The sequence below is a fragment of the Nelusetta ayraudi genome, unplaced genomic scaffold (genome assembly GCF_046127955.1).
Source record: "Nelusetta ayraudi isolate G7.1 ecotype Tasmania unplaced genomic scaffold, CSIRO-AGI_Nayr_v1 ptg000042l, whole genome shotgun sequence".
In the NCBI taxonomy this organism is placed as follows: domain Eukaryota; kingdom Metazoa; phylum Chordata; class Actinopteri; order Tetraodontiformes; family Monacanthidae; genus Nelusetta; species Nelusetta ayraudi.
The window spans coordinates 22,691,773-22,703,635 of NW_027466092.1; positions in this window are offsets into that span (position 1 = coordinate 22,691,773).

Here is an 11,863-nt window from a genome sequence, read left to right on the forward strand (position 1 = left end):
GCCTTGTTGTTCTGTCTTCAGCCGCGGCATTAAGTTTCCGCTTCTTTTATACAGTCAGGCAATCTTTGTAGATACGCTACTTTTATTGTATGGCCGCTAGTTATAACCATAGATATATACAGAAGGCTAGATGTCTCACGGCGCAGAATCAAACGTCCGCACTGGCCGCCATCTTTCCACAGTCAGGCAGTCACGGTCTGATGTAGTGAATGTGAGGGAACGTGAGTGATCTGAACAAACATTAACACTCTGATCTCGCTGAAAACATGACGGCTTTGCACACGGTTTGCTTTCTTACAAACGTTCATAACGTAGCAATAATTCTGGATGGTTGAACATGTTGAGAGTGCAGCTTTCTATGAGAAAAAAAACACAACGGTGCTATGGCAGCTGCACAAGTTAATACGACTGAGACCACTAAGATTTTCATTTCTTAAGTTAAGTTTAGCCAACAGCTATTTCAGGACAAACTAGTATTTTGTTCACATACAATATTTGTGGTGTCGGTTGTAGTTATTCGCTGAGGTGCGTTTCCTATAACGTTGCTGCTGCATGAACGCAGTCTCATCAGTTCATGCAGCAGAGACACGGTGATCAATGAACTAGAGCTGCTGATATCTCATCCCCCACCTGTTTGATTCAGAGTCGAACGGTGACAACCTGAGATTACAGGCCGTCTTTTTTCTTGTTGTGATAAAAGGGATTAGGATTGGTAGGTGTAAATAAAACAAGCAATTTGACATATGGAGAGACAGAATAGCTTTTTTTCTATATAATTTAACTTAATTCGCAAATGATTTACAATTGGATTGCTTTGCTACAGCATCATGCATTATGGTTTCTACAGGAAATCGGTGACTGAAAAAATGCCGAACTTCTGTGCCGCTTATGGATGCAGCAATCGTCGCTGTCCACAAACAAAAGCTTGTAGGATCACATTTCATCTGTAAGCTATTGTTGGAGCTGTTTGATTAATGTTACGATTTAGTGCTGGTTTGTTTAGTTTAGCGTTTAGCATATATGTTTTTATTAAATACGGGTGTGTGCGTGTGTTTGCTATTTTCACATGAAAGCATATGGTTATAAATCATTAATAAGTATGCAGTATCATAACTATGCTTATAACCTTTATAACAAACCAAACCACTCGAAATTCGGTTGAAAATAGAGCAATTTAGGGCTATTTAAAAGAACATGCACAATAAGAATACATAGTTATGAGTGAGAGGGGCGGAGCGAGGTGACTGTGGCAAGATGGCCGCCAGTGCGGACGTTCGATTCCATTGGCCAGCAGCGCGGATAAGACATCTCGCCTTCTGTATATATCTATGGTTATAACAGTGCTCATCAGGTAAAACACCCGGAAGCCAACGTCATCAACTCGCACTCGATGTCTCTGCATATTGCATGGAACTTGGCTGCCATCTAGTGGTTGACTCTCGTAACACTGTCCATTATGAGACATTTCGTCATCTACTCAAATCTTACAATAAAACTGTCAAACAGGCAAGAATAACCCATTTCTCCAACCTCATCACAAACAATAGCAAAAACCCTTGATTTCTTTTCTCTACCTTCAATCTTTTAACCAATACAAATTTTAATCAGGACGTACAGACACCAACAGATTTCTCATTATGATTATTCTCCCTTTTATACTTTTAGTGCCAGTGTTTCCTCATGGGGGGCCCTCCATGGTGGGAGCTACGCCTGGTCTGCCCATAGGGGCGCTGCAGGCCATGATGCCCCCTTGTATGGACGGCTCCCCATAGTGGCCTTTCCTCATCAGATTCTTCAGTGCCAAGCCGTTTTATCTAATGTCTGTGTGAATATGGGGGTGGGCGTGCGTTGGTGGGGAGGGGTGGGTCCGTATGGGGTGGGGGGAGGGGCAGTGGAGCTTTTTATTTTTTCTCATTGTTATTATTATGATTGTTGTTCTTCTTATTATTATTATTACCTTTCTTTGTTTTGTTTTGTTTTATTTTGTTAAGCACTGTGGGTTGCACATGTTGTGTATGAGCAGTGCTATATAAATAAAGTTTATTGTTATTATTATTATTATTATAGAAACATAAAGACACATCAAAGAGTAACATGAGGTTGTTGTTGTGACACTGGACGGTAGAGAGTCTGAATCCCCGTCCCAGGCGCAAATCCTCATGGAGGCTTCTGAGGAGGTCAAAGATGGCCAATCTGTCAATCCCAGCTCCATAACGGGGGTCTATGGAATGAAGCCGCGAGCATTGCGCACTGATCCAGGATAGCTTTCACCTGGCTTGATGGATCCGTGTCTTCTCATCCTGGATGGCTTTTAGTGCGACCCATGAAGCCTGGACACACATGTTGTGGATTGGTTGAACGCTGAAGGCTTAGTGACTCATCTTGGATGACGCAATCCTACTTTGGTGCAAGGGGGCCCAGACAGCAACATCATCAAGAGCCAGTAATGGACTCCACAGTGTAGCACTCGTTCGCTCGCCCTCCCTCTCCCATTTTATTCTGTAGTGTCAGATTCTGAAGTCGATTTCACTTTGATTTTCAGAGTGATGACACCCTGGAAAAACTCTCCATCATTATAAACTCTCCATCATTTATTCTCTATTCAGGTTGGAGGGGTGCAGTTTGTCAGAGCTCAGCTGTGATTGGCTGCTCTCAGCTCTGAAGTCCAACCCCTCCCACCTCAGAGAGCTGCACCTGAGTTGGAACCAGCTGCAGGATTCATCAGTGAAGGAACTGAGTGGTTTTCTGCAGAGTCCAGACTGTAAACTGTAAACTCTGAGGTCAGTACTGGTTTGGAACCAGTGGATGATGGTTTCAGCACCAAACACAGTTCATCACACATGTTGAATAAACATTGAACTGAAGGTTGATTCATATCAAAATGACATCCAGAAATATGAAAACTTCATTCTGTTCATCAGTGGTCATGTGACCAAACATCATTTCAACACACATTAGTTTTGGACTGAGGATTTAATTTCAAGGTGACATTTTCTGTAGTGTCAGATTCTGAAGTCAACATTTCACTTTGATTTTCAGAGTGATGACCCCCTGGAAAAACTCTCCATCATTATAAACTCTCCATCATTTATTCTCTATTCAGGTTGATTGACTGCAGTTTGTCAGAGCTCAGCTGTGATTGGCTGCTCTCAGCTCTGAAGTCCAACCCCTCCCACCTCAGAGAGCTGGACCTGAGTAGGAACCAGCTGAAGGAATCATCAGTGAAGCCACTGATGGATCTTGTCTACAGCAGTGACCATCAACTGGAGAGTGTGAGGTTAGTACTGGTTTGGAACCATTGGATGATGGTTCCAGCACCAAAGCCAGTTGATCCCACAGCAGAGGTCCAGTGTTCCCAGTCACAGTGTGAGAGGAGGATGGTGACGTCCAGCTGCTCCTCATTCATCCAACATCTGCTGCCAAACTGCTTCTTCTCTCAGTTCACCACCCAATTATTGATCAGTTCATCTTCATCAGGCCTCAGTATCAGTCCAACACTCCATGGTCACATGACCTTCTGATGTTCCACACTTGACATGTGACTGAGAGTCTGCTTCTTCTCACCAGTCACTCCATCATCTCCATCAACTCTGTGATGATGCGTTCAAGGACCGTGAGTCCTGACTCCTGCTGTCTCTTCTTATCTTTGCAGGTGGTGGTGAGGATGAGGAGAGTGAAGAAGAGCGCTCCATCTACTGGTGGCTTACAGAACTACAACCAATGGAGCCAAACAGCAAGCTGCACGCACCAACACTGTGTGGGCGTGTCACGACCTTTGACCCCAGTGCAGCCTGGTGGCTGGCGGACTGCTTCTCCCTACAAGCTGCTGTGGTTACTGGGAGAGACGTCCCAGAAGCCACTGGTGGAGCTGAATCCTCAGTGGAAGAAGCAGGACTTGGAGCAGCTGCTCAGTGAAGGCAGCAGCAACACAACCACTGCTTCTGCTCTCATCATCCACGGCTGGAACATCTCAGCATGAAGGTTCCACACATCAACAACACACTGGTCTGCTCTCACTTCAGAGTTCTATAACATCTTCATTTTGGAGGTGAAAAATACTTTTCAAGAGACTTTATTTCTGCTTCATGATCTTAAATAAGGAAATCATGTGGAAAAGATAAAGTGATTCACAACACCTGTGATGGGAACTCAAATCATTATTGAATCATAAGTAAGACAAAAGAAGTTTCCCTCAAAATAATTCATGGTTTTGATGCTTGCCAGATGTTTGTGTGGAGATTTCAGAAGGACGTCAATGAATCAGAAGGAAACCAGATCATTTATTTTTTGTGATTATGTTATATCATCCTAACTTTGTTACTAGCTCAAACATTATATTTCAATGATTCAATATTCTGACAATAAAAGCCATCACAACCTCTGACCTGTGTGACCTTGACCTCAACTGACGTTTCATTTCTGCTGCTTTAACACTTTGATTATATATCTCCTGAAGTCCTGCCATGGGGATTCTCCATATCTGAATAACTTGTGTACTCAAACCTTCTGTAGGCCATACCCACTTCTCCACTCGGTCTCAACATAAACCACATGAATCAATGAAAATAAATCTCACTTTTACAAACAAATCCAATTCAGTTCAAATATAATTTAAATAAAATAAATGATACATTATAATTAATCACCAACAGATAAATCAATGCTGGATATGAGGTGGTTTGCCCTCTCTGGGTCGGTGGGGAGGCCCTGCCTCAGGGGGAGGAGTTCCAGCATCTCGGGGTCTTGTTTGGGACGCCTCCCTGGGGAGGTGTTCCAGGCATGTCCCACCAGGAGGAGACCCTGCTGGAGGGACCAGGTCTCTGGGCTGGACTGGGAATCCTTGGGGTCCCACTGGAGGAGCTGGAGGAGGTGACTGGGTCCAGGGAAGTCTGGGGGTCTCTGCTGAGGCTGCTGCCCCAGAGACCTGACTCCGGATACGGCAGTAGAAGATGGATGGATGGATGGATGGATGGATGGTTGCCAGGTGATAGAACATTTCATAAAAACAGACTCTGCATTATAACTTCTATTACACTAAAAATAACTCACTCCAATATAACTGCACTCGTCCTTCTCTCACATTACATTGGATCACAATGACCAAACAACACAACAAAGACAATGATCCAACTGTACTGCCACGTCCAGACTCAGTGTAGGTCTGTAGGCCTCTTGGACCTTCATGTGAACCACTGCGTGTTGACTGGAGGTGAAACATGGCTGACTGCTGTCCTCCTACCTGGACAATGCAATCTCACTTTCAATCTCACAGCCACTAAAAAACCTGATTGTGATTGAGAGGTCCTCAGCAGCCAATCACTGTTGGGAGTCCAGCCTTCAAACACTCCTCCTGAATCCACAGTCACATCTGTGAGCATCTGGAACTTTGGCCCTGATCCTCCACACCACACAACTTAGGATGACAGCGCCACCTACCTGGATCCTTTCAGCAGCCAGTCCATGTTCTGACCCGTTTCCACTGTGGCCTCTTGGCTCATCTGGACCGGAGTCTGGATCATCAGTGTCCAGGTTCATGGAATCTGTCAGAGTGCCGCCGTCCTGTGATGTAATGATAGAGAATCACTCTATTTATACTAATGTGCAGAACCACTAGAGTGTCATTTCTTCACTGCTGTCAGCAACAAGCATTTGGTGTCACACTGGTGTACAACACTTATGGGCTAATTAATAAGAAATGACATATTTATGAATCACCCGCAATGCCCAGATTGTTGCTGCTTATCTGCTGATATGAGCCGTCAACTGTTGCAATATTGAACCACGGGCAGGAAATTACAATTAGTGTAGAGTGTATTATAATTTAAAAGTTTACTAACGGTAGTTCTTTAAAGAATTTAGCAGGGATGGAACAGGCTAACGTGACGACGTCACTTGTAAAACGGTAGGAGCTCAACCTGCTGTCACGGTGAAAACTCTGTGTTACGTCCCGTCTAGGGGGACCGAGACGCAACGTGTGGGACACCTTCCCCCACTCCCAAGCCTCATTAATTTCTCACGGCAGTTGGCAGTTTCAACAAAAAACATTTATGAATCAGTAAATGAAATAAACAAAACAACTTAACCGGTGGGCAGCAAAGGCTTCAGGGTGGGCCCAGGCCAAAATAATAAACCAAACTCCAACTTGCTCACCTTAAGAACTAACTAAAGAAAGAAAGAGAAGCCAAATACAGAAAGGCTAACCTCCCTACATACTTAATAAACAGGAGAAAAGAGGGGACAAAGAAAATGGCAGCTCACCCCCTTTTTTTTATTAACCTCTTTCAATGAACTCCAAAACATACATGGTCAAAATCCATATTATTATTGTTGTTTTGTTTTTTTAATGCTCATACAAAACAAAAAAAGTAGAGGGAGAGTCGTCTGAATTGGGTTCAGTGAGGGTCACATCCACTTGTAGCGCATTATTTCCAGGAAGCTTCTCCTGTTACGAATTCTCCGTTGACTAACTCACTCAACCGTGATTGGTGTGGTGGAGTGACGAGCACACAGCACGTGACCTCTACGATGAGCTTCCTCCCACGGAAGTACCATAGGAGGACACGGATTAAATAGTATGGCTTGTCCACCAGAAGGCTGTATTATGGTGTACGTAATATAAAACTTTGGCCCAGTTCTGCTTGTATTGCATTGTATTGGTTGGTGTTCCTGAAGTTTCATTTTTCGTCCCTTTTTATTTTTTACATCCATGTTTGTGATGAAATAGTACTGTGAATCGCTAGCTCGCATTGCATGCTGGGAAACAGCGTCACTCAAGGAAGTTTTGGCTTCGCTGACACGGTCCTGGAGGGAGTGGGTTTTAGTGCACTGGAACGGGATGAATGTGTTTAATCAAGCAGTACAAACCTGATTAATTGTCTTAATACTTCACTTCGAATGGCCATATTGTTTAGGATTAGAATTAGATGACAACTTCTTCACAATATTTGCAAATATTCAATTTGACCAGCAGGTGTCAGTAGAAGACGAAATTTCATGTTGACTATTTCCTAATGGAAGTGCTCTCTTGACGGATGGAGTAAAAGGAAAATGGCCAGCTGCAGCAGTAAAGTGGACCCATATATATATATATATATATATATATATATATATATATATATATATATATATATATATATATATATGTATATGTATAAAAAAAAAATGAAGTAGTTGTTGCATTATATAGTTCTTTCTTCTTATTTTTATTATTTGACCATTCAAGTCAAGTTATTTATTTATTGTCATTGTTGAACAAAGTTAACAACAAAATTTGTTTGGAGCATCCCCATAACCACTGGCATCAGTACCCATAAAAATAATCATAAATAAGCGAGAAAAACAAAACAAAAAAATATATATATATAATTTATGTACAGAAATTATTTGGTCATTAATTTTTTGCAATTCATAGTCATTCCCAACAGACATAACAGACACAAAAATTCAATGCATCACACGTGGTTCAGACACAGCTTGCCTGTGATTGTACATTTGGCCAGTAGGTGGTTTCGTGTGCACATGAAGCTTCGAACCAGTTGGCTCAAGTGGTTCAATGCCTCATGAGGCTTCACCTCACCATCACTAGTCGTGACACACAGCTTGCTGTTTGGCTCCACTTGTTGTAGTTCTGTCAGCCACCACTAGATGGAGCGCTCCTCTTCAGTCTCCTCCTCATCCTCCCTCACCTCCACCTGTAGAGAGAAGAAGAGACAGCAGGAGTCAGGACTCAGGGTCCTTGAACGCATCATCACAGAGACGCTGACTGTTGATGGAGATGGTGGAGTGACTGGTGAGAAGAAGCAGACTCTCAGTCACATGTCTAGTGTGGAACATGTGAAGGTCATGTGACCATGGAGTGTTGGACTGATACTGAGGCCTGATGAAGATGAACTGATCAATAATTGGGTGGTGAACTGAGAGAAGAAGCAGTTTGGCAGCAGATGTTGGATGAATGAGGAGCAGCTGGACGTCACCATCCTCCTCTCACACTGTGACTGGGAACACTGGACCTCTGCTGTGGGATCAACTGGCTTTGGTGCTGGAACCATCATCCAATGGTTCCAAACCAGTACTGACCTCACACTCTCCAGTTGATAGTCTCTGCTGTGGACAAGATCCATTAGTGGCTTCACTCCTGAATCCTGCAGCAGGTTCTCACTCAGGTCCAGGTGTCTGAGGTGGGAGGGGTTGGACTTCAGAGCTGAGAGCAGCCAATCACAGCTGAGCTTTGACAACCTGCAATACTCCAACCTGAATAGAGCATAAATGATGGAGAGTTTATAATGATGGAGAGTTTTTCCAGGGTGTCATCACTCTGAAAATCAAAGTGAAATGTCCACTTCAGAATCTGCAACAACACTTATATCAGTAGACTCATCAAGTTGCAAGGCAGATTTCTTACTGATAGGGATCTTCTCCAAAACCACACTTTCGATGTCTGCAGACATCTCATTAATACGTCTGGAGATTGTGTTATCTGAGAGAGGGGCTTTGGCTATTTCTTTAGCCGCTTCGGGTCCGAGCGTCTCATTTACAATGGCTTTGCAGGCGGGAAGTATTAATTGCTCTGCCACAGTGTGGGACTTTTTTGATTTAGCCACAAGTTCAGCGTAGTGTTGCCACCCGTCCCGTTTTTCCCAGAATTGTTCTCTTTTTTCACCACCTGTCCCGGGAAAAATAAAATCTCTCCCGGGACACAATTTGTCCCGTTTTTTAAGGGAAAATGACAAAACCTCATTTGATTTCTGCCTGTGGTCTACTCCCGTACGATACGCGATTGTCCCGTACTTGGCAACTAAAAAACCTGTCCCGTAATGAACTGATACAGGACGCACTTCACTTTGTGTCCCGTATATTTCGGTGACACCCCCCCGCCCCCCATGACAGACTTGAGACACACCCCCCAGAGGTCCCGGATTTGTAACTCTGGTAGGTGGCGACCCTAGTTCAGCGACGTGGTAGCTAGCTTTAAGGGCTCTCTCGTTTACTTTTGCGGTTTTTCTCATGAAAGTTGCCTGTTTCTCCGTGTGTTCACGCAGGCGAACAAAATACTCCACATTTTTCTTTTGAACTGAGGGCTGTTTCGTTTGGAGATGACGTTTAAGCTTACTTGGGACCATAGCACTGTTGGAGAGCTTTTCACCACATACCAAGCACAACGGAGTCGGTGCCGTTGCATCTCCGGTAAAAGTAAATCCAAATGAAAGATAGCTTTCATTGTATTGCCTCACGCCAGAAACTTTGCTCGACGTCACCGTCTTTGCCTCCACTCATACTAGGGCCTTCATCTGGGTCCGAATTTTGTCCAGGGTCCAGTTCAGAGTCAGCATTTTTCCTCTTCAAAAACTTATCCATCACTTTCAACCGTCGTCCCGCTATCCACAATCCACACACCTGTCGCTGCAGCCATGCGTCACTAATTCGCTTGTCTCCAAGCGCAAGGCAATTAGCTACCTGCTGCTGCCACCTACTGGTATGGAAGAGTACTACATGATTACTCTGCCAGGCGCTAGACTGCACATGCACACAAATGGGATAATTTCCCACGGCACACCTGACAATATCTCGCGGCACACAAACACTGGTTTACAGGAACGGGTGCTCATCAGAAAACGCTGGCAGTGTGTTTCCCGTGTCTTACTTCCGGTATAAAGTTCGCTTCAAAATTACAACAGAAATACTACCGAAAGATGCCAGTAGGTGGCAACGACGCTCTATAAATGCTTCTCTTAATGCAACAAATAAATGAAATGACTTTCATACTTAGACCAACTGCTCTTAACCTATTTATTAAACAATTTAGACTTAAAGGCTTCTTTGTTGTTTCACCTTAACAGAACACTAACAATAATAATAATAATAATAATAATAATAATAACAATAATAATAATAATAATAATAATAATAATAATAATATTAAGAAATTGCCATTTACAAATCGTGCACATTTCTTTTAAACTTAAGTGTAGTTGTTTTCCATATCTATTGACGCAAATGACGTTGTTAACCTTGCAATGAACGTAGCAACACTTGTACCTAATAACACTAATGATACAACAAATACACGTCAAAATGGTTGCAGTGAAAATGGACGCTTTTAATCATATATCAGTATATAATATATAATATAATATATCATATATCATATATTATACGATTGTATAAAGCGCTTTGAGACGCCTTTGGTTGTGATTTAGCGCTGTACAAATAAAAGTTTATTATTATTATTATTATTATTATTATTATTATTATTATTATTATTATTATTATTATTATTATTATTATATGTTTTGGCTCTTGCCAAGTAAAATTTCAGGAATTATTCTTTGTTTGTTTAGAATGTCGGACATGTATTCAGCGCTTTGTGATGAAGAGCTGGATGCCGTCATTGCAGAAATCCAACTCAGTCACCCAAACACAGGGTACAGAATGATGAGAGCATTCCTTCATGCCAGGGGATTACGAGTGCAAAGTAAGTTTAACCGAAACAAACAAATATAATTAGCTTTATTTGTATAACGCTTTCCGTACAAAATGTAGCTAAAAGTGCTTACATGGATGATTAAAAAAAGAATGGCGGTATATTTAAAAAAAGAAAGGGGGGGTATTTAATAAATGAAATCATACCTTTTGTCAGCATTATCTGTGTTAACACGGATTTGTGCCTTTAATATTTTATGTAGTTTGTCTTTCTTTTTTTTTGTTGCTGTTGTTGTAGTTCAAAGAGTACGTGATTCCTTAAGAAGAGTGGACCCAATTGGGACTGAAGTGCGAGCCTTGGCCAATCGCACACTAAGACGGAGGCAGTATTCTGTTCCTGCACCAAATGCAATGTGGCACATAGATGGAAACCACAAATTAATACGGTATTTTTCAAAACTGTTTTTAAATACTTGAACAAATGAAACATTGAGATTTTCTACCCACTCCAAATCTTTTCATCTTTGTACCATACCTTTTTTGTGTCAAATAAGCTGTGCATGAACCTTTTTCAATTAGCTATCTGATGCCTTATATATTTTAGATTTCTCTTTCCATCTTCTCTCCCTTTTTTTACCAAAAGCTGGAGATTTGTCATTCACGGTGGAATAGATGGCTTTAGCCGTTTAATTGTTTATCTGTCTGCTGCAATAAACAACCGAGCATCCACAGTGTTGGAAACAGGGGCGGTCCTAGAATTTTTTTCTTGGGGGGGCAAGCTCGGGGCACAGACGGGTGGCACACCGGAATGACATTTGTTTTGTTTTTTTAAATGCCCTATGCCTTAGGTATAATAAATGGTAGGCGGAGGTATGAATAATAGAACTATTTTATTTACCCAAATAATGCACAAAACAGTGTATCATCCAGCATTTAGTAATCTTATCTGACTGAGTAAAATGCTTTTTGTTTGTTTGAGTGGGTTGATCTGTGCTCCGGGAGAGTATACTGGTGTATCTAGTACTAGTAACCTAGTATTAGTTTCAGCAAGATAAACAAGTGTTTCATAGGTATCTATGTATCTTTGTTAACTTATAGAGATGGAAACCAACAACTGAGTTTAGTTATGAATGTTTTTTTTTTTTTTAATTCATAACAGATACAAAGTGCATACACATGAAAAATCCCTTTGTGAGAATTATATTCAAGTTACCAAAGTTTGACTTATATTACAAGTACACAGTTTATATGTATTATTTACAAACAGGATTATGACAGCTGAATACGCTTGTTTTGGTGTTGACTACCTGCAGAATGCTGAATTGCAGATGATGGGCCCTCAACCTCATCATTGGGAAAAGTTCCTGGGAAAAGTTGTATAAATTACTCATAATGTCAATACAAGTATAACATCAACTCAACTTTTAATACTTATTCAAATGTT